Source organism: Antechinus flavipes, chromosome 4 (genome assembly GCF_016432865.1).
Source record: "Antechinus flavipes isolate AdamAnt ecotype Samford, QLD, Australia chromosome 4, AdamAnt_v2, whole genome shotgun sequence".
NCBI classification, from domain to species: Eukaryota; Metazoa; Chordata; class Mammalia; order Dasyuromorphia; family Dasyuridae; genus Antechinus; species Antechinus flavipes.
In genome coordinates, this window is record NC_067401.1 from 351,785,566 (window position 1) to 351,806,242 (window position 20,677).

Here is a 20,677-nt window from a genome sequence, read left to right on the forward strand (position 1 = left end):
CAGTTTTCATTCTTGATCTTTACAAAGTGACTCTATAGGGACTTTTTACTTTCTTGCCCTTGATGATCTCATGCATGCTGATTATTCTTCCATGCAGGGATAGACTCGAGTTGAATATGTGATTTCATTCATATATCACTCAAGTTGGCATGTTACTTATAATCTCTGAGAGTTGTAGAGTTTTGAGAGTACAGGTGACTTGCCTAAGAGTCTACAGCCAGAATGTGTCAGAGATGAGGTTTGAACCTTGACCTTGCTAGAACCAAGAGTAGCTCTCTACCCAATTATTCCACGCTGACTATTCTAATTAAATGATTTTTAAATCTATGGTCGTTGGCTTCCACCTTGCTCAAAAGTCTACTCCTGCCTCACTTATAGCCTTCTGGATATTCTGTTAAATTTTGCTCTATGTATTTCTCAATCTCAATGTTTCAAATTAAACTCTGTTCCCCCACTTCCCTCAAACTACATCTAATTCCTCCTTTCTACTTTAATGGGACCACTATTCTCCTGGACATCCGGGCTAGAGACCTTGCCATCATCTTTGACTATTCTCCTCCATTGATGTATATATGTGTGTATATACATATATATATATATATATATGTGTGTGTGTGTGTGTGTAAATAATCAAATTCTTACACATATGTTCTATCCTCAATACAGCCCTCACACATCCTCTTTTTTCCATTCCTCATGGTTATGACCCCAGTCTAGGCCCTTTTAACTTAGGCATTTTACTTAGACTAATTCCATAGTCATCTTTTTTTCTGGGGTTTATTTATTGCTTTATGAATCATGTTGGGAGAGATTAATAAGAGCAAAAGGGAAAACCATGGGAGAAAAAAAAAAACAAAAAAGAAGTAAATATATAGCATATGTTGATTTACATTCAGTATCCATAGTTCTTCTGTATGTAGATGGCATTTTTTATCCAAAGTCTATTGCGATTGCCTTGGATCACTGAACTAGTGAGAATATCCAAGTCTTTCATATTTGATCATTGCACATTCTTGTTGTTATTGTATACTGTAATGGGCTGAGGCTTGAGTTAATGCACTGAGGTCCCAAGCACATGAGGCTAAATAGTAATTGGACCATACTCTATTAATATATAAGCTTGGAGAAAGAATGGCCCCTGCCCATTCTTTGTGCAAGTCCTGATGTGTTGTATAGGAAATGACGATTTTGGTGGATGGAGGCAGGGGAGTGGAAAGGGAAGTGGAAGGAGAGACTGCTTGCATTGGGATTGCGACGGCTTTTCAGCTCAGATCTCTCTCTGTTAGCTGGCTTCCTGTCGCAGCTGCCCATATTGCTATCACAATCCTTCTTTCCCATATTGCTATTGCAATCTTCACTCCAATAAAGATTGAAGATTTTTCCCTTAACCTGAATTCCTGACTCAGGCTGATTTTAAATACGCGGTCATTACAGTGTACAATGTATTCCTGGTTCTGCTTGTTTTGCTCAGCATCAGTTCATGTAAATCTTTCCAGGCCTTTCCAGAATCAGCTTGTTCCATTTGTTATACAGCAACAATATTCCATTATCTTCACATACCACAACTTATTCAGCCCATCCCTAATTGATAAACATCTACTCATTTTCTAATTATTTGCTACCACAAAAATTGCTGCTACAAACATTTTTGCTTTTCCCTCCTTTATGATTTCCTTGGGATACAAACCAAGTAGTAGCACTGCTGGGTCAAAGCGTTTGCACAGTTTTATGACCCTTTGGGCATAGTTACAGGTTGCTCTCCAGACTGGTTGGATGACTTCATAACTCCAACAACATGCATTAGTGTCTCAGTTTCCTCACATCCCTTCCAACTTTTATCATTATCTTTTCCTGTCATTTTAGCCAATCTGAGAGGTGTGAGGTGGTACCTCAGAGTTGTTTTAATTTGCATTTCTTTAATCAATAGTGATTTAGAGTATTTTTTTCATATGATTATAGATGGCTTTAATTTCATCATCTGAAAATTGTCTGTTTATATTCTTTGACCATTTATTAATTGGGAAATTACTTGAATTATAAATTTGCCACAGTTCTTTATTTTTTTTTTTTTAGAAATGAGAACTTTATTAGAAACATTGTCTATAAAATTTTCCCCCAGCTTTGTACTTCTCTTTTAATCTTTTTTTCTGATGGTTTTGTTTGTGTAAAACCTTTTTTAATTTAATTAAAATTGTCCATTTTGCCTTTCATAATGTTCTTCTTTGGTCACAAATTTCTCCCGTCTCCAAAAATCTGATAGGTAGATTATCCCTTGCTCTTCTAATTTTCTTGTGGCAATGCTTTATGCCTAAATCATATATCTATTTTGATCTTATTTTGGTATGAGGTGTAAGATGTAGGTTTATGCTGAGGTTCTGACATATTATTTTCCAGTTTCCAAAATAATTTTTGTTAAATAGCGAGTTCTTATCTCAGAAACTGGTGTTTAGAGGTTTATCAAATACTTGATTACTATAGGCTTAGATTATTATTATGTGTATTTGACCTATTCCACTGATTTACCACTCTATTTCTTAGCCAATATCAAATGGTTTTGATTACTGCTGCTTTATAATATAGTTTTAGATCTGGTGCTGCTAAGCTACCATTCTCTATTTTTTTTTTCTATTAATTCCCTTGATATTCTTGAATTTTTGTAATTCCATTTACATCCAGAGCTATCCATGGATTTTTTCTCTCCCCCACTACTCCCAGACATATCCAATCAGTTGCTAACCTTGTCATTTCTATCTTTACACTATCATTTACCTCTCTTCCCTTATCTACTCATATAGCCACCGCCTTAGTTCAGGGCTCTGTCACTTCTTGCCTAGGCTATTACAATAACCTTCTAATTTGTTCTTGCCCTAATTTCTCTCCTCTCTAAACCATCTTCAAATTTACATTTCAAAATATAGGTCTAAACACATCAAATTTATTCCAATCCCTTCCTGGTATCTCTTATTTTTAGTGTCTTACCTCTGTTGTTTATCTGCAAGTTATCCGGTATATAGTTTGTTTATATAAAGCTGTTTGAATATTGTCTCCTCCTTTAAACTTTAAATCCTTTGAGAGTAGACATAATCTTTTACTTTTCCTTGTGCCCACTGTACTTGACTCAGTGCCTAGAACACAGTAGTTATTTAATAAATGCTTGTTGACTAGTTGTTGACTGACTGAGTTAATAGTCAGCTTGTCTTTCTAAATCCCTAAGTTGCAGAGCAGTTGCTGATAAGCAATATAAAAGGAGTTTCTTCTCCAAAAAATCCTTATACTAGTGACATTACAGGTACAGATTCAAAATAAATAAATAACATTATTACCCGTGTTTCCCCGATAATAAGACACCGTCTTATTATTTTTTTGGACAGAAAAACACCAGAGGGTTTATTTTTAGGGGAAAGCTTATTTTAATGAACATTGACAGCAATTTTAACAAACAGGTAAATGTGAACAAAAAAAAGTACCTTTATTCAATAATGATCTTATCATCTTCTTCAACAACATCGTCATAAGTGTCCATACCCTGAATTCCGTCCTGGATGTCTTGTGCCTCTATTTCCTTCAGAAGAAGTGGACCCAATCTGTCACATCTAGCAATATAGCTCTCTTTAAATGAACATGTCTTGTCCAGGTAACCTGCTCGTAGTGCCTTGGCGACACAGCTGTCAGTCATTTTATCCCATGACTTCTTCCCCCAAGTCACGACTTCTTGCAGACAGGGCTTCACAAAGTTTCCACGCTGATTTCTTTCCATTCTATTTTCAATGTAGTCATTGACTTCCATGTGCAAATGGTCCTTGAATGGCTTGTTTATTGCAATATCAAGGGTCTGGAGATAGGCAGTTATTCCTGCAGGAATCATTACTTGATCTATTCTTCTCTCTGCAAGGAAGTTCTTCATTAATTTAGCGCGGTGAGTGCTGGCTGAGTTCTTCTTTTATCCTCCATCATACTCCCTGAGTTCTTCTTTTATCCTCCATCATGCCCCTTTTATCCTCCATCATGCCCCCTCACTCCCGCTTACACACCAGGTTTTTATGTTGTCCTGCCTCAGCTCTCCTCCGCGGCACTGCTCTCAATGGTGCCAGCAAGCAAATCACTGGGGAAGAACAGGATGATGCGCTCACTGCTGCAGCTCTGATTGGATACAGCTTGGAGCGCAGTGTGCATTTCATGGTGGGGGGGGAGGAGGGAGGGGGAGAGGACGGTGCATACAGAGGGTACCGTAATGTAGCGGGTAGTGCAGGGGATCACCTTCACTACAGTAGCAATCTCAATAGGGCTTATTTTTTGGGGAGGGCTTATTTTAGAGGAATCTTACACAGTAAGGGGAGGGCTTATTTTCGGGATAGGTCTTATTATCGGGGAAACACGGTACATAAATATATTTTTATAAACATAAAATAAATATAAATAATGAATATATAAATTGAATTATATGTTAGATTTAAAAGTATATGTGTGGATATATGTGTGTACCACATTTATGCACATATAAAAATGATTTATCTATATGCTATTTTTTTCTCAATAAAATATAAGTTCCCTATGGTAATGTTTTGTTTTTATTTCCATATTCTTCATTCTTATCAGAATACTTTTACTTGTATTTGTTAAAAAACAAACAAACAAAAAAACAAATTGCTGAAAGCTTTTCCTTGGACTTTCAGACTCGGGTACAAGGTGATGAAAGGGGTTTTTCCATTCTTCTCTTCCTCTCAGAGCAAAAAATATAGATTTATTGGAGAAATTCAGACAAATATATTATGCTTTTATAGGTAACCCTGAGAAAGGGTCCCTAGGCCTCTAATTCCTGGATATCTTCTAGCTTTCTGTTTCCTTTTATGAGAACAAGTCATCAATTAGGAAGCCTAAGTGTATATATATTTCCAGGATTAGAGATTTCTTTTTGGGCAATATTATATTCAAGATTCCCCAAAAGACTGAGTCCCTGTGTTTGATACTTGAGCTTTGGCTTCTCAAAGGGAGATTTCCTTTATATTATGTTCTTCAGAGCAGGTGAAAGAGTTTTTCTACAGAGGATTGCCTTCAAGCTGAAGGACAAAAGCTATGTCTTAAGGGGAAAGAGATTTATATCTTGACAGTTCCTTTATTAATATGAGGTGCTCTGACAGTACCAGTGAGGTAAATGGGGAATATCTGCTTAATAATTCTCCCAAAGTGTCAAGTGTAATGGCTAATTTGAGTACTTTAGACTTTTGAATTTGTTCATCAGCTCTTTTGCATTTTCCACATCAAAAGAAACAAAGAATTAATTCATATCTATATTGTAACATCATTATAATTAACACTTTTGCTATTATAATTGTCAGGTTAAGGATCTTGCCCAATATCACCAGGAACCCAGTCCAGCACATTATCCATGATCAGGACTTCTAAAATTTTTTTCACTTGTGACTCTTTTTCACCTGAGAAATTTTTATATGACCCCAGGTATATGGAATATAAAATTGGTATACAAATCAACCATTTACTGGTAATAAGTCATAATTTTGAGACCTTCACATTCAATTATGAGACCTCATATGGGGTCATGACCATGACACGGCAGTTTAAGAAGCTAGTCACTTGGTGATTAGGGCAACCTCTAAAACTTAAATTAAAAATTAAATCCTATGTGAAGTGTTCTTCAATTTGCAAGAATCATGGTTAGTGTTGTGCTTTATACCGTTTTAATATATTTCCCACATATTACCAGACCTTATAGTTGTCTGTGCTTGTGTCCAATCTATCCAGCTGTTTGTAAGCTCTGTGAAGGCAGGGTTTTATTTCTTCCTAGCATCAAGAAAATTCCTCTCTGTATAGCAGTTTATTGTTGTTTCTCCTTTATTTTCAAAGAAGACCAATAACATCATGGAATGATGTCTTGACTTGTATATGAATTGGATATAAGTGAGGCAGAATTGCACAAAGTTATCATCCTTACTCATTGAAGTCCAGTGACAACACAGTCAAAATGACTGAAGATGCATGGAATATATTGGATAACCTTGGTTTCAATGGCTGACCAGGCTCTAAACACTCCATAGTATCCATTTCATAGCTATTGGAAGAGTGTTCATATCCACCTGTTCCACTGGGGGAAGTGTTCACATGCTTGGGGTAGATATCCTCCTAACCCACGGGTAGGTTTACAGCTTATTGATTACCCTCAAATTGGTTTAGCCTGTCTGCTGATATAATTTATTGGGGTATGGCCACTGTGTATGATACAACTTCTTAGAGGCAGAGGTGAGATTTGATTGCCAGACAGATTCTAAAGATGGATGAACAAATTCTCCCACCAAAGGTGTTAATCTATCACGACTGATCTGTATGCCCCTGCTTGTTAAGTGTTGACTGAATGAAATGTTTAAATGCTGTAAATAAATGATCTGGATAGAGTCATGAGTAGGAAAAAAAGATAAGAAACATGCATAGTAATTCTACTTAACATCACAAATTATAACAGTAGGTTCAAGTCATTGACTTCTTGTAATTTTACTATGCATCAAAAGCACCAAACAAGTGTAATTGTGTTCATATCTATCACACAGAATTAGATGTGGCCTTGACTGTAAGATTTGGACAAATCTGATTTCCACAAAGTACATTAATGGCAGGTGCTTTGAAATCTTGATTCTACCTCTCACAGAGATTTTCCTAATGAATTATGACAAGTTTCTAATTCATGTCTAATTTACCATGGTTTTATGGTCTGTACTCCTATGTAATCCTATCCATCTATCCATCCCTTTATTAAAAAAGAAAAGTCTTAGAACTTTGAAGAAAGATAAAAAGAAATTGGCAGGTGATTTTTCTGAAATTAAGAAATTATTTTAAATCTTCATTAAATATATAAAAAACTCATGCAGATATGTAAGAAAATGTTACCAAGAAGAAATCACAGATACCATTAAGGATTTTAATTTAAATTTATCAATATCCTATATCTAAAGAAAAAATAATGATAATATAGGAAAGAGCCAGAAGATTCTGCTTTTTTTTTTTTTTTTAACAAAGAAAGATATCAGATTCAATTTTGGTATCTGGCAGAAAGGGTAAGGAAGTTCAATCTTGGTGGCATAAAAGAAATTTAAATTACTTTTAGAAAAGGGATAGTTAAAATATATACCAAGAAAACTCAAATGTATGTTTCACAGATTTGTTTTTGTTTGAAAAGTGGATCTATGATTTCATTACCCTAGGATACTCTTGGTGAATAAATTCTCCATCAAATCCACCATGTACTTTGCAGTTTATTATCTTAGAAAGTTGCCTGTGGTATTGAGAAGTTAAATGATTTGTACAAGGTGACATGGTCAGTAGGTACTAGAACACAGACTTAAACTAGGTCTTTTTTATTCAAAGCTTGATTCTCCAAGTCAAGTTCTTAATATTCATTAAATTATGGTTTTGTAAGAGTCCAGCAATTTTTATAAGTGCTATATTATTCTTAAAAGAATGTCATCATACCGAGGTTGATATAGTAGACAAAAGCATTGGGTTTAGAATCAGGAAAATTCATGTATATAAGTTCAAATCTTGTCTCAGACACTTATTGGTGATATGATCCTGGCAAGTCACATCAGCCAGTTTGCCTCACTTTCTCATTTGTAATATAATCTCAAGAAGGAAATGGCAAACCACTTCAGTTTCTTTGCCCAAAAAATTCCAATAGAGTCACAGAGAGTTGTGATGCCTGAACTATAAAAATGATTATATCTGACTATGTTATCATTAGTAATTAGGGATAAAAAGAAGGGCTTTGTATTTAGCAAAATATTTTGAGGTAAACTTTTTTGTAGCAGATGGCCATTGAAACATAAATATGGGAAGGTATATCAATAGAAGCAAAGTGAAATCCTCAGAACCAGGAAAACAATGCATATGGTTATAATAGAATTAGAAAGAACAACCAGACTAAAACTGAATGTTGAAAAATGATAATGACTAAGCTTGGCTCCAAAGAACAGATATGGCAAAGAACCAATTTCTATAAGATTCTTTGCAAAAGTAGATAACCATAAGTGTGTGACATTGTAAAAAAATGTAACTTTTTTATATGTAGGTTAGATTTGCTGAACTACTTTTTCTCCTTTTTTTAGGTTATTGGTCTTGGAGACAGAAAGAAAGGCAATACATTGGGAAATGAAGATGAGGTAAAAAACAACAACAACAAAAGCTATAGGATATGGATATAGGCTGTAATTTTCATTGATACAGGAAATTTTCTCTATGAGAAATCTGCCTTCCTCCCTCCTAGTGCAGATCACCACTTTTTCTTCAACTTGTAATTTTAAAAAATTGTCCAGCATACACACAAAAGTGGTTCTTCTATCTTTTCTATTATCTCTATTGTAGAGATGAGAAAACTGAGGCTGAGAAAAGTTAAGTTACTTGCCCGGAATCACACAACCACAGCATATATCAAAGATGGAACATATATTCAGGATTTCCTGGCTTCAAAGAAAGCTATCTATCCACTATATCATACCAAAATATACAAATAAAATAAAATAAAAACAAGTAAGGCTTCCAACACAACATGGAAATGTATTACATGCAAAATTTAAAATTACTGAAATGTGTTTTGAAACCTGTAAATTTCAGTTTTATAGACATCTTAGTCTTAGAATTTTCATATGAAATAATGACAGTTTTATATATATATGTATATATATATACATATATATATATATTTATATCACTGTGTTGTCTAAATCCCTTCTCCATAAACTCCTTCCCTTCCCCAATACATTTGCCATCCATACACACACACACACACACACACACACACACACACACACACAATTTAAGGACAGTTTGAAAAATTGAAAATTTCCATAATATTTTGTAGTTGCCCTGAAAAAACTTTTTATATCTCCAAACTGCTTAAGCATTATATTTCCAAGTATATGGATATAGCTCTCTAAACAACGCTCTACACTAAATGCTTTTATTATTTTGTAAACAGCTACAGAAATATACAATCTAGATTATATGTCTGTATGTGTTTAATTTGGACAATTAACATTATGCAAACAAATGTACTATTTGTTTGTTATTGCTCTGTAAAAAAATTATCTGCATGTTTAGCATACCTCATACTAAAGCGTCTAATTGCCCAATTCACTAATACTTTGTGGGGAGAACTGTGTATTTGCAATCAATGATTAAATTGTACATGCAAACCTTATACTCTTTTTAATTATAATGAGGACTGCCTATATAAGTACGCAAATCCAATTTGCATCTCCACATAATCCAATTTCCCCCGTTTTCAATATTAAAGTGAATCTGGCAGTGGATGACATGCAACTCACGATCACTTAAACAACACAAACTTTGAAGGATGCTGCACTTACTTAATGCTTCCTTTATGTGACATAGTATCAAGTCACTTGTTGGGTGCTTAGTGCCTTAATATGAATGAATCATAGCAATATACTCGGAACTTGGCAACCCGGTGGGCAATTCTGCACCTGTTGTGACACATGACCTGAATATTGAGGACTCCAGCGTCTTGAGCCCCCTGAAGCTTACCTCATTATGCAGCGGTGCACTAATGGCTATGTGTGTAATCTCCAGTTTCCTGGACAGATGGGAAACCGACAATGTCACTGAAAGTACGCATTGCAATATTTGCTGTTAGTGCCTAGTTTTTTTATGTAAAGCTAAAAGATCAATTCATTTTTCTGTTAGCTACAACTAAGATATAGTCTGGGAAATAATGTGAGATAACAGAGTCTGTTGCTTTGGAGAAAATGCCAGCCGCCAAAAGTCTCTTATAACTTGCAATTATTACAGCAGGAGTCTGGTCTCCCAGATTAAAACATTACAAATCTAATCTTACTCATCATAGATTACATTTAATTCTCCATACCCTTAATCCATATTGTTGATTAATTTACTCCCCTGTGATAGCAAAGCAGAAAATACAACTTAACTCCCCAAGGAGGAATGGTAGACTCAGAAGGCTTCCCTCTCCTTCTCTGACTAATCTTTTAAGTCATAGGGTCAATAGCTGTTTCCAAACACATTCCCATAGACCATTATCTAGAAAAACTCAATTCACTATGACCTTTAAATTGAGCATGCTCTTTAATTAAACATCGAAGAGGGGCAATTACTGAAAATCAATCCCTGGCATTTCCTAATTGTAGAACAATTTTCTACTGCAGGGTTTATCTCCATGAAGTCTCTTATCCAAATCTTCCTGAATCTTATTTCTGTGAGTATATTTTCAAGGGTATACTCCCCTTTCCCTGAACTAGCTTAAATGCTTCTGCAGACATACATTAATGTTTCCCAAGAAATGAAATAAATAATCCCCCTCTCCCTCCCTTCTCCCCCCTGCAAATTCTGTTTTGAGATTGGTCTATACTACTGTACCTGAAGCCATATTAAGGGAATCACTTTTTTGCCATTGCTTAGCTGGAAAGCCAACCCTCAAGCTGCACAGTACTTGGCACATAGTAAAAGTTTAATTTGAACTTGAAATTTTCTTGACTCCAGGTCCAGAGGTTTAGCCACTGCATTAGAAAGAAATTACTAAATGGCAACATTGGAAGGAATTTTCACAATGGGAAAATTCATCTCACAAAAATAATAGCAAAGAAACTGATCTGAAATTTTAAAAAAAATTGTACTCATGATTACTAATTTAATAGACCTTATCTGTAATATTATAATGGCAAAAAAGGGTGAAAATGTATATAGATAATATATATTCCCTGAATATGTATTCCCTGAACACATCTTTAGGCACTGCATTATGAACTGCCTAATTAATAATAAGGGCAATAAGGAATATTTGCTGAAATAACACCAATATCTCACATTTACATGGCATGGTAATTTTTAAATTTTTTTTGTCTCAGGAAATCTTTATATCTTAAAAATAACTTAGGACTCAAAAGAGTTTTTGCTTATTTGAGTTATATTTATACACTTATACTAGAAATTAAATTCAATAAAATTTAAAATATTTGTTAATTTAAAATGCTAACAAACGCTTAAATATTAACATCACATGTTTTTAAAAGAAAAAAGTTAATGGTGAGTAGCCTTGTCATAAATTTTTTTTTGCAAGTGTCTTTAATAAAAGACAGCTAAATATTTATGTTGGTCTTTTCATTTAGCTCATTGTAGTACATTGCTTTGTTAAATAATGATAGTATTCATGAAGCACCTATTATGTGCCAGGCACTGTTAATCACTTCACACATTTTGCCTGATCCTTACAATAACCGTTATTATCCTCATTTTACAACTGAGGAAACTGAGGCAAATATGATAAGAAACTTGTCCAAGAAAATTCAGTTAGACAGATATGTAGTCAGAAAGGAAGAATATTTTAATGGATAAATAATGTTAGAATATTATTGTGAAAATAGTTTTAGACTTGCAGACCCTCTAAAAGAGTATCAGGGACTATAAACCACAGTTTGAGAATAGCTGACATATCACTACAAAGTTCCAATGCATTTTACTTCTATTAACTCATTTGAGATCTGCAACAAAACTCTATGAGATATCCACTACAGGCATCAAGATTCCCATTTTATAAAGAAAACGAATCTCAGAAATTTTATTGATCAGCCATTGTTGCAGAGCTAATAAGTGTAGAAAGCAGAATTTGGACCTAATTGAACCTGATTAAGTCTAGCACTCCATGCACTATGCTCTATGAAGGATAGGGTCATACTTTATGATATCCTTAAAGGTTGGAGATCTCGATTTAAAAGTGCCTTGAGGCAACTTGGTGGTACAATGGTTAGAGCACTGGACCTAGAATTGTGAGGAGTAGAGTTCAAATTCATGCTCAGACACTGACTTACTAACTGTGTGACAATAGGCAGATTATTTAACCCTAATTGCCTCCAAATTTAAAAAAAGAAAAGAAAAGGAAAAAAAAAAACAGCCTTGATGATCTATCTATCTATGTATACATATATATACATATATATATAGATGTATATTTATTTATATGTGTGCATACATACATAAAAATGTATATACCCACTTAAAGTTCATGTAAAAGTTCATATACCCACTTATAAGCTCATGGAATGTGCATCTTCTCTTTTTATTTTGGAAAAAATGCTCCTTGGGGCCTGTCATTTGCCTCTGAATTCTCAGAGCTCAGAGCAATGATTAGCACCAAGTTGGCACTTAATAAATATTTGTTGAATGAAGATAAATCCTCCTCACCAGCTTGTATTTACTCAACAGTAGGCCAAGTTAGAAAGGAAGACAAGAATCCTAGTGATGAGATGAAAGGTTAGCAAAGTCAACTGAGAGACAAGAAGACAATGGGAGGAAGCTCTCCTCTCATGTGTACTTAGCTCATTCCATTCTCTTTTAACTTCCTCTCATTTATGTCAGTTCTACTCCCAAGAGGCATTTCTCAGTTAACAAATTCTCTGCTATGTTTTAGTGTCCCGGGGGCAAAAAGCAGCTCCTTCTAGGTGTTAAGACATTAGGTCTACAATATTCATTTCTCATCCTTTAGCCTGCAATGCCTTGCTGAAAAATAGCCCATGGGGGGGATGATGAGTAAATTCGCAGCTTCCTGTTCCTAAAGGTTTCAGAGAGAGTGGTATGGGAATGGGTGAGGTGAATGCTTGCTGTGTGATCTGTTGCCTTGTAATTTATCTTTATCTCCTATTTAAGAAAAGGGACTTAGCTGTAAATGCCATCTTTTGTCTGCTTGCTAAAGAGAGAGTCTGAGGAAATGGTGGCTCTTGAGCAGTAAATTGATGATGCCCTCTGAAGTAGAGTGAATCTGGGAATGGCCATCAAGGGGCCTGGGTGCTACACATGAATTAATTTAGAGCCAGGATAAAAAATGCCTTAAAATTCAAATTAAAACAAGCTACAGAGGATTCAATAGCTTCAAAAAATAATGAAGAGCTTAAGAAAGGTCAGGTGGAAAAATGACTGGTAGATTTATCTGTGTGTATAAAATAAATAAACAAATCCATATCTGAGCTTTCTTCTGGATGGCTACATCACTCTCATCATAACCCTTCTCTCCTCCAAATTTTGTTTTTTCTTAACCTGTTGTTACAAAGAATATATCTTAATTCAGAGATATAACCTAGAGGGCTCTGGTTCTCAGGGAATGAGCTTTCTTCCTGATCTACTCTTCCAGGCAACCATCCCTAAGCCAAGTCTCTCCAAATCCTCAAAGTAACTGCCCTCATTCTTTTGCTCTACTCTCTGCCCCCAGCAACAATCCTCATAGGAGCACAGGTTGGATTATCTGAAAGAAAGACTGCTCCTTCACTAATGCAAGTACACAAAGAAGAAAAGCTCACTACCTCTGACCTCTCCCCCCCAAAAAATATATTTATCTTCAGCCAAAGGATTGCTAATTAAGATATAGGCAGCCAGAGAGTCTCAGTGGATAGAGGGTCTGGAGTCAGGAAAATCTGAGTTCAAATCTCGCTTCAGGTACTTACTTACTAGCTATGTGACCCCGAAAAGGTCCTTTAATCTCTGCTTTAATCCACTGAAGAGGGAAATGGTAAAAAAGCTCCAATATTTTGCCAAAAAAACATCAAAGACAATATGGTTCACTGGATCACAAAAAGTTGGACTTGATGGGATGAATATTGACAAAGTTGAGAAATAGCTTAAGCCTACTGATTTGATAGCAATGACAATCCCACAGAAAAGGTCTTTTCCCATCTACTATGTGATGAAAAGCACTTTTATAAGCCTATTTACCCAACCATAAATAGGGAATAATAACGTCTGTAGCAATATTTGTTGTGAGATTCAATTGAGACCATGTATATAATTGCTTTGCAAACTTACAATTTTCAGTATTTATCACAACTAGAACATAAATGTAAGCTATTATTATTCCTGTTCATTTATGCTGGAATGCTGACAAATAAGGATAATATGGTTACAATAGAAAGAATGTGGGATTTTTATGATAGCTTTCTTCTTTGATGTCAAGAAATCCAAACCAGAAAGGTGATGAATGAAAAATGCAGAAAGAGACATACCTTTTGTAGCATGACCATTGTGGGAATTTGTTCTGCTAGAATATGCAGATATATATCACAATTTTTTTTTCATTTGATTAATGAATGGTATTGGGAGGGAAAGACCAATTTTCAAAACTAGTTGTTCCTTAAACAAAAATTGAAAGTTTTTTTTTAAATCAGAGATGGATCTGCGAATATAATTTCTTCTATTATAATATGGGCTTTCTTGAAATAGAAATTTACTGTGATATATTTTGAATCCTACCTGATGTTCTGCTGAGCATATGACAATGTTTTGTTCTCGTTTGTTTGTTTTACTTCTCTGTCTTTCTTTTTCCTATTCTGTTTTTTCTTTATAATTTAATTCAATAAATAAAAAATTAAAAAAAAATACTTTTGAATCCCTTGGCTATAGGGAGCTCTTATTGTGATAGAAAAGGCATTTGAACTGGAATATAGAAGATCTAATACTATGAGCAAGAAGATCATAAAATGTCTCTGAGCTTTGGTTTCCTCATGTGTATAAAACATAGATAATAAAAACTATCACACTTCCCTCACAGGATTCTATTAAGGGTCAAATAAATACAGAATTCCATAGGAAGAATTTAAGGGCATGTGATTTAATCTATTCTGTGTATGATAGTTCTGTGTCAAGTGGCTTTGGGTTTTTTTTTTTTTTTTTTTTTTTTTTTTTTTTTGAAAAGCAACCTTGTGATACTTTATATGTGTAGGAAGATCTTAAAGATACTAAGGGGAGAAAGATGCAAGAGAGAAGAAGAGAAAGGTAGATTCTAAAAAAAGGATAAGAAGGAAGACCAAAAAAAAGAGTTGGCTATATCCTTAAAAAAAACAAAAACAAAAACAAAAAGACAGGCTTTCCTAGGAAGTCATGAATCTATAGTAGTATCGTGGAATCTTTCTTCCCTCTTCACCAGTGTCCCAGAGTTCAAAGAGACATATTTATACTTCATGATCAGCAGGAAAGACAAAGAGGGTCTCCAGAGGGGTCTATTGTACGCATTCTCAGTTTTGACTCATCAGATAACCAAAAGGCCTTTCCATCACCACACAGAAAGCATACAGAAAATGGTCACAGACTATCAGTGCAACACTGTAGACTAGTGTAGACCTGGACTCCTCCATTCTAGGATATGATTCATCATACCTTTCTAGAAGTATGTTCATCAAAAGCATATAGTTCCAAGTAGCTCAATGATCAGTCCCCATTAATTCTAGAGGGGGGTGGGGTGGGAAATCCCTCTACAATAACCTTTATAATTGGTCATCCAGCCTTTGTTTGAAATTCTCCAGTAGGGGGAAACCTACTACCTTTTAAGACACCTTTAAGCTTAAGATAGAAATAACCACTTTGGGATATGTCTAAGTATTAGGAAATATCAATCTCCCTACATTAAGTTGAAAGGGCAGGTAGGCGGCACAGTGGATAAAGTACTGGCCCTTAAATTGGGAAGACTCATCTTCCCACGTTCAGATCTGGCTTTAGACACTTATTAGTATGTGACTCTGGGTAAGTCACCCAACCATGTCTACCTCAGTTATTCATCAGTAAAAATGACTTGAAGAAGAAAACATATAAATAGCTGGCATTTTTATAGCTCCAAATACTGTGCTAAGCCTTTTATAAATATTATCTCATTTAAGTCTCACAACAACATTCTGAGGGAAGTGCTATTATAATTCCTATTTTATAGATGAAGAAAGTGAAGCAAAAAGATACTTGCTCAGGATCACACAGCTATGACCTGTTTGAGCCAGAATTTGAATTCAGGTATTCCTGACTCTAGGACCAACACTCTATCCACTCAGTCACCGGTTTAGAAGTCCAATCACAATTATTCAGACTTCCCCCTTGTCCCAATCAGGAAAACTATTAAATTTGATACAGAGATTTTGCTTTCTGTCTTAATTCTTATTTTTCTGTATCTAACTCTTGGTTTCTGTGGTTAAGGGAAAAAACAAGAATTCCATGAGGGAAAAGTTCAGGCAAAGAAGTAGAAGAATACCTGTTAATAACCTAGTACCAGATAGGGAAACTAGGGAAAAAGTAGTCCTTGTCTTAGACATTCCTCTAGTCCTTGAAAAATCCTTGTGCTAGGTGCTAATAGGACTGATTCCCCTTCCCCTCCCCAATCTTGATCTCTTCCCTCTCTTTCACATTTCAGTAATTCTCTTTTTGTCTTTTTTGCTGATTTTGCTCTTTGGTAGTAGTCCTTGGAATCGCTTCTGATTCTCAAGTAGTTTTTGCTTTCATGATAACTCTTAGAGAGGAACCAAGTTTCCCATCCAATTAGAATAAACTTCCTGCTGCACCAAATTGAAATATCTTTGATTCAAGATTTCCAGGACTTTATCAAACTAAGTTCTGATTGATACAATCAAGAATTCTTACCTAACAAAGGTAACTACTTTTGAATAAGGATGAGATAGTCAATGAACCCACTCCACCCTCACAAATTTACTTCTAGCTAGATTCATGCCACTGTTCTACCATATGAAGTTTTGATTCAGGGAACAAAAGATGCCCTGGAGGACAGGGAGTACTGAGAATTTGAGAGATTCAGAGTTGATATGATCTTGTAGAAAATGAGTTTCTGGAAACATGATGAAGTCCAAGGGAATGAGATGGCTGCCTTAAATACTCTCCTTAAAAGGAAGATATGGGAGGAGCTCTCTGATTTTCAGCTTCCACTTCCAATCAGAAGGAAGAATACTCAAAGGCAGAAATTTTATTATGCATGTTATCTAACTCTTTATCACTGTTAATTTTAAATAGTTCAGGACCAGGAATAGATCCTAGGGACTTTCTACTAGTAAGTTATTTTCCTTCAAATCATTAATGGCCACTATTTCCATCTGCCCAATTAACCAGTTCAGAGGTTCTCTAAGTTATATTTTTTTGGTCCATATCCTTCCATCTTTTTCACAGGACTAGCATGAGAAATTTTATCATCTTCTTTGCTAAGATATAGATAGTCATCAAACTATCTTTAAAGCACAATTAAGTATCTGTCATTACTGCAATGGCAACTAAGTTGAAAAGTTACTTTTAAACTCAAAGATTTTTGTTTACCTACTTAATCCTACATTGACGTTTTCATTGTTGTAATGGAGAACACACTGTTCAGCAAGTTAGGCCTATATTCTCTGGGAATATATTATTTCTCTAAATTTTTTAGTTCTCTAAATAATTAGTAGTTTCAAACTGGATAAATTACGGAAACTATGAGATGCAGCTTCAAAAAGTGCAAAATTAGCTATGAGGTTCTTTTCAGGTCATTTTATTACTTTTTTTTTTTTTTTCCCATTGATGCCCACTTTGTTTTTTTTGAAAATTAGTGACTTTTTTTTTATTGGAATCCTTACAAAAAGTTAACTCATTAGAGTTGATAGAGACAATAATTATCTAATTTAGCATGGTTCAGTATAATTGATCTGATCCTATGAGGAGATGTTATGGGCCAGAACTTGAAACAAGGTACTAAATAGAACTGATAGAAAGAATACTTGTGTTCACACCTGTAGAGAGCTCATATAAGCAAGAAGCTCTTAGGGCCAAAGAGCACTCTGGGATAGACACAGGAGGACTCTGGGAGGAAGCCCACAAGTCCACTCTCAGAGGTGGAGTCAGATTCATTCCACTTTCACCTCAGTGCTGGCTGGAGACATTCGGAGTTGAACTAGAAGCAAAAGACCAGCAACGAGAGCTCTTGGAACCAAGGAAAGATGAGGCCTCTAAGAAAGCTACCCGGGCCCAAGGAAGGAGAAAATAAACATTTGAACTTTTATCACCTGGCTGCCTTTGGAGTGATTATTACTTTCAACTGAAAGGCTGCCTCCAGAAAACCTCCCTGAAAAACCTGCTTGCCTCCAGAAAACTTCCCCAAGAAATCTGCTCTCCCCCAGAGAACCATTATATTTTAAAGAAGGGAACACCATTTTTTTTTTTTGCTTTGATGCACCTATGAGTGTCTCTCTGGATTTTTTTTCTTCCATTTACCCATCTTACTTGGTCTGAAGGCCAATTCAGAACTCTTGTTTTCTTTTCTTTCTTTCTTTATCCATTTTTAAAAAGAACATTTTTATTAGAAATGTTGAGGTCCAAATTCTATTCTTCCATCCCTTCTTCTCCTGCCCACTCCCTGATATGGTAAGCAATCAGACCTAGTTATACATGTGCCATTATGTAAAACATTTCCATTTGGGAATTCATCTATTCAGGGAATCCTAAAATAGGCAAGAGTACTATTGGAGTTCATCTAAATATAAATATCTAAATATCTAAATAAATATTGAATATGTAGATGACTATCTATCTTATCTATCTATCTATATTTACAAATATTTTTAATAGAATTGACTGGGGTGGGGTGAAAAGATACATAGGAAGTTAGAATAAGTCTTTTTCAGTGTTGTCACTTCCTTGTTTGTACTATATTACAATAATTACACATGACTGGCCCTTTTATAAAGCTAAGATTATAACTACTATTTTCATACACATACATATGTTAGACTTCTTTAATGAAATATTTATCTGAAACATTTTATAGTTCTGTAATTAAGAAACTGTCACCCGTGTCAGAAAGCCCATGCTCTAAATGGTTTTGGCACCTGCTTTATAAACTATATTCAAGATAAAATGGAGAGAGGCAAAAATTTTCTAAATAATTATACACTTTTTTTGTTCATTCAATTATCCAAATTTTGTATAAACCTTGAATTCATCAGATTATTATCTGGCTCTGTCTCATTGGGCAAGTAAAACAAAATGTTCCTTTAATGAAATAAAAAAAAATAACTCTTAAAGATGATTATGCAAGAACCTGGCACTCTCAATGTTCCAGCCAATGTATGTGCTGATTTGGAAATGATTAATAAAGGACAAAGCTAATCAAAACAGAAAAATGTCAGGGTACACTCTTCCTGATACACTGATGTCCTTCCAAATTGCACTCTACTCAGGGGGAAATTTACCCCTGGGAATTAAATGGCTTCTCTATTCAGTCCCATGCAGAGATGACTGTCTTGTTCAAGACTATTGTTTTCCATTTCCCCCTCTCATATTGGCAAGCAAGTGGAGTGAAATGCACCTGCATTTAATCCATTTTGTCCCCCTCCCATCTTTATTTGCAAAAAAGTAAAACCAAATATAGAAATAATAGAACACAAATTTTCCCTTACATTTTAAGTACCATTTTATGCCAACTATTTATCCAAGGTGAGGCAGTATGATATTGTTGTATAGAGATCAATTTTTGCATCAGGAGAATCTGGATTTGAGTCTCACTTTCAACAGGCAATTGTGTGACAGAGCAAATGATGTGAACTTTTAGTGATTCAGCCAACATTTCAAAATTTGAAAATGCAGAAAACATATCTATATAAGTCAAGCAAGTTTCCTTATCAGAGGTCCCTACAAAAAGGAATCACAGGTCCAGTTCAATTCCCATTCTAATTTATGTGCTGTGATTTAGGACTTAAAGACCATATATTCCAACTCCTTTATTTTAAGCTTTTGGAACTGAGATCCTGAGATGTTGAACAATTTATTTAATGTCACACTAAGTGTAATGTATCAGTCATACTTCGGAGAGTAAATTTGGGCTCTGAGCCTTCCATCCTTCATAGTGTATCGTTGCTAAACATTTTTGCTTAAATTTTTAAAAAATCTTTTTTTTTACACCCAGGTAGTGTAAAGAGTGTGATTTGAACCCAGGTCCTCTGAATCTAGAATTAATCCTCTTTCTACTCTTTTATGAAGCCTTCTGAATGATTAACAATACTAATAATAATAATAACAGGACATTTTCCTCTAATAACCTCATCAATATGCATTTTTTATCCAATTACAATGAATTATTAAGAAAGATTCTTCCTAGTGTCACAATTAATTTTTGGTAATGAGCTGAAAATTTAGAGATGTACATTAATTCTTCATGGCTACCACCAATTCTCTAAAAAACATTGTTTCTTATACTCTATATTATGGACTAGAAACTTATGATGATGGATTATTACCATCATTATCACAGGGACCTATATTTTGGCATCAATTTGGAAGTCAGCATTTCTACCCACTTTCCATATCATTGGGATAGATGTTCTCTGCCAAACACATTACAGTAAAACCTTGATTAATGTACTGAGTGTGTTCCAGTGAACCCAAGGGAGTGACTAAGGATGGTAATTTCAGACACCAGAGCAGGCCAGCTGGGGAGATGTTTTTGGTCAGAGTGGATTTCCCTGGCAGCCTTCAAATAATGTCATGCAAGCAAGTTCCTCCATGGGAGAGTCCTGGAAATAATATAACTCCTTCATTCCATCCTTATTAAGCCAGTCAAATTCAGGCTCTGTTTTTTGAAAATCCTACTTATTTAGAAAAGAGCAATCAAAGGCATTTCCTCATGAGATGGGACATGAAAAGAATTTCCTTCTTGCTAGCAAAGATCTAATCTCTGCAGTTATACATTTGCAAAGGGGGTCTTTTTCTGAAGTGTTTGATAAAAGACTCAGAATTTAAAGAACAATGTTTAGCAAAGATACACTATGAAGGATAGAAAGCTCAGAGCCCAAACTTACTCTCCTAAGTATGACTGATACATTACACTTAGTGTGAGCCTTGGGCAATGGGCAATGGGATATGG

General features: G+C 35.0%; 1 protein-coding gene across 1 annotated transcript in view; it reads right to left on the bottom strand.

The window, feature by feature from the left end:
* Positions 1–20,677, bottom strand: part of PRKN (parkin RBR E3 ubiquitin protein ligase) — a 1,934,491-nt gene that overhangs the window by 486,004 nt on the left and 1,427,810 nt on the right. The window lies entirely within an intron of this gene.